Raw genomic sequence first — 3,727 nt, 5'->3', positions numbered from 1 at the left:
GGCTCATTAAAGCCGAAATTCCTCTGGAATACCGTCTCGAGTGGTTTTTGAAGTCTTTACAACCCGAGATCTCCAAGGATGTCTCCATGTCTGGGGTCTATTCTGAGGAGCAAGCCATTTTTAGGGCCCAGCAATTAGAATTGATTTACTCTCAGTCTGGGATCCTACAAAAGTACTTGCCAGATGCTCCTGGATCTAAGATTGATTTAACTAAGCCGAAGCCAGGTCCGCACGCGGATGGTATCGTTGGGTCAGTAGACACAACTACAGTGAACTTGTTGAATCAATTGCAGCAGTTGTCTTTGCAAACTGCTTCTAACAACCAAGTCACATTGTCTAATCCTCCCGCTTCCCAAACTTCTTCAATTAATGCCGTCCAATCCGATAACCACAAAGGAAATCAAAATTCCAATGGAAAAAAGAAAGGACGAGGTAGGAAAAAGAACCAGCATGGGAAGCCTGATGCAAATAAATCCGGCAACAATGTTGGTGGTGGTGGAAATGAGTCGAGAAAGAAAGTCAAGTTTCCTTGCAAGTTATGCAGTGGAGACCATCTAACTCATCTCTGCCCTAGGATTGAAGACGCTCAGCGCTTGTTAGGACAGCAAGGGACTTCTAGTTCGCAAGCTGTGTTAACTAACCCGTTTCCCCAAGGGCAGCAACTTCTTGCTGGCGCAAGTTCGAACCCTAGTACCTCCGCAGGGGGCAACCAGGAAGGGGACAAGTCGTCAAATGTTTTCATGATGGGTGCTCATGCTAATGTGACCACACGGTCACACGATTATGGTGAAGGTGAAAATTCTAAGGGTAAATCAGTTCCCGAAACTAACAACCCACTTCATATTGAGCGACCTTCTGTTGAGACTATACCTTGGGTGCCGAAAGGTTCCGCTAAACGTGCGACTATCAACCCTAATATTAGGGCAGCCCAAAATTACTCCATTGTTGAGGATCTGGCTCAGAGTCCATGTGCTATGTCCGCGTTAGAGGTTCTCCAGTCATGTCCTGCTCAACGAAGTGCCTTGCTATCGGCAATGGGGGCAGTGGATCCAAGTAACTCCTTAGCTCTCACTTTTGATATGAGTAATGTCAAAAAGAGACTTCCTCATCACATGGCTTTCCAGATAAAGTCTACCTACCAGAAAACGAATATTTTTCGGACGGTTGTAGATGAGGGAGCTTCCACGTGTGTCATGTCTACGTCATGCTGGAAGGCCATTGGATCACCGTCGGTTGTTCCTTCACCTACCCTATTGACAACATTTGATGGTCACTCTCATAGGCCATAAGGGATTATCCCGACCTTTCTTATATGTGTTGGAGGAAAGGTCGTTAATATTGAAGTAGAGGTCATAGATGCTAACCTAGACTATAATCTCCTCTTAGGAAGGAACTGGGTATACGAGATGGATGCCGTGGTTTCAACACTGTTTCGTGTCATTTTCTTTCCTCATGAGGGGAAAATCGTTAAGGTTGACCAATTGGACTATTGTCCAGTTGATCCTCAAGCAAACTCTGACTCTACTATTCCTTTAGTGGGTAATCCCCGTCCACCTACTGAGAGTCTAGGAGTCGGGATGTACTCTTCATTGATGGGTACGTTTAATCTTCCCCCTCCTACAGCTGGTATAGATACAATTTCATCCTCCAGGGATCCTTTACGGAGAGAGTTTGTCCAAACTCCTTATTCTTCGAATCCTGGAACCTTAGCTTCATCTGTGACCACATCAGGTGACGACAAGGTGGGTGGAATAGAATCTCTTATATCTACACTAGAACCTAGATGCGAATCTATCGATAACTCTGTAGATAACCATTCTACTATTTCCTTTGGGAAAGAAATAGATGGTGATGTGGCTCATTTTCGGACCCTTGATTCCACCTTTGCATCGGATTGCTCGGATATTGTTTTTCCATCGGATGAAGCGATATTCGAAGCAATGACGGCCGTAGATCGACCTTTGGAAGATTTACATCGTCGGTTACACTTTTATGCCCCTGTGCGTGAAGTCGAATCTCGGTCCTCCAGTTCGACTAGTGATGTTTGTACGGTCCCTTTGGCTCCAACACATTCATTTGCCGAAGAGAGTATATTGATTGGTTCGATCGTCGTACCTATAAACATCCCTAGGAGTCAGTGGGCGGAGCCTCCTGATGGGCTCTACCCAAAGAAGTACTTTGCTTAGTTCAGGCTGGGCAATGACTTCTTTGTACTTTATGTATATATTTATACATATATCGTCGAGCGTTTTCTGATATCAGTGCTTTTTGGTCTGCTGTGGCAGGTGCTGATGGATGATTTGGTATATTTTGGGTTCGCCAATGGTGCTAGTCGACACACTCGGAATCTTGCTTCCACAGCTTGGGTACTTTATTATCCAACTGGTCAATTGATGGTATCGAGAGGCATGTGTATCGGTCCTGCTTCAAACAATATGGCCGAGTATACAACTGTTATCAATTTATTATCCGAGGCAATCTCTTATGGGATCTACTCGTTGGTAGTATATCTTGATTCTCAATTGATAGTGTCTCAATTAAATAACATTTATCGGGTTAGGGATCCATTATTATATCGCCAATATTTAAGGGTGAGGTTGTTACAAAGATCATTTATTTACATTAATCATTTGCACATTCCAAGATCTCAAAATTGGTTAGCTGATTCTATCGCTAATCAAGCATTAGACTGGCATATCAATCATTCATCGTCATAAAATGATGCATCAAAAAGTCAAACTGTATATATATATATATATATATATATATATATATATATATGTATATATCATAAAAGCGCCTCGAGTGTACATATGTGTGTCCAAAAATATACAAAATTGGGACTCAAATGCCCATAATCATGTCAGGCATATCTAATGCCTCGGCTCAGGATGAGAGTCTAAGTATGTCACTATAGCATTGGCCACGCGCCGAAAGACGCGAACCCAGTCACGTGGCATGCCAACCACATGATGCTGCATATCCGGAGGAAGGTCCTCCATGGCGGCCATCGGTACTCGGCAGCTCAGTCTCGCCAAGTGTCGCTGGACGTTGTTTAGGGTCCGTTCCGTATCTGCAGCCGCCTCTTCGGCTCCTCGGCCACGCCGTCTATGTCGTGGGAATCCGTCTAGTCGTACTGGCCCAATATCTGGAACATGATCATCATATTAGTCATTTGAGTCTCACCAAAAACATTTTTTCAAAGTCTACAATTATGTTTGAAAAATCCAAAAAATCATAAAATCAATAAAAAATTCTTACCAATCTCGCCCCATGCTGCATCCGGTGGTAACACTAGATCAGGATCTCCTCGGAAATCTAGCCCAACATAGGGGTAGTCATCCACGGCGATGATTTGCTACTCCCACCGGGTAAAGAAGTCATCGTCAAATGCATTCCTTGGGACTTCCCCACCCCCCAGACGTTTCATCAGGTCAGCCCACCGGCCCATGCGTGGATCACGTGGGCTACTGATGGAAATTGCTACCCTGGGGCGGAGTGCGGGAACCTTCTCGAAGAAGAAAGTGCACAAGATGGTTCCGAACCCAAAGTTCTTGGTACGTCCCCTCCTGATAGAAGTGAGTTGTTCCTTCATGTTGGCCAAAAGAGGAGTACACCAGTCAAACACAGTAGTGAGACAGTCCACTGCCACGCTCATGGTTACCCGTGACGCCTGATGTAGTGAGGATGATCCGTTCACTCGAGCTATGGTGAACAAGATTATCCT

Source organism: Pinus tabuliformis, chromosome 8 (genome assembly GCF_031772625.1).
Source record: "Pinus tabuliformis cultivar Carrire ecotype Pingquan chromosome 8, CPIR1, whole genome shotgun sequence".
NCBI lineage: Eukaryota > Viridiplantae > Streptophyta > Pinopsida > Pinales > Pinaceae > Pinus > Pinus tabuliformis.
This window is presented reverse-complemented; position numbering follows the sequence as displayed.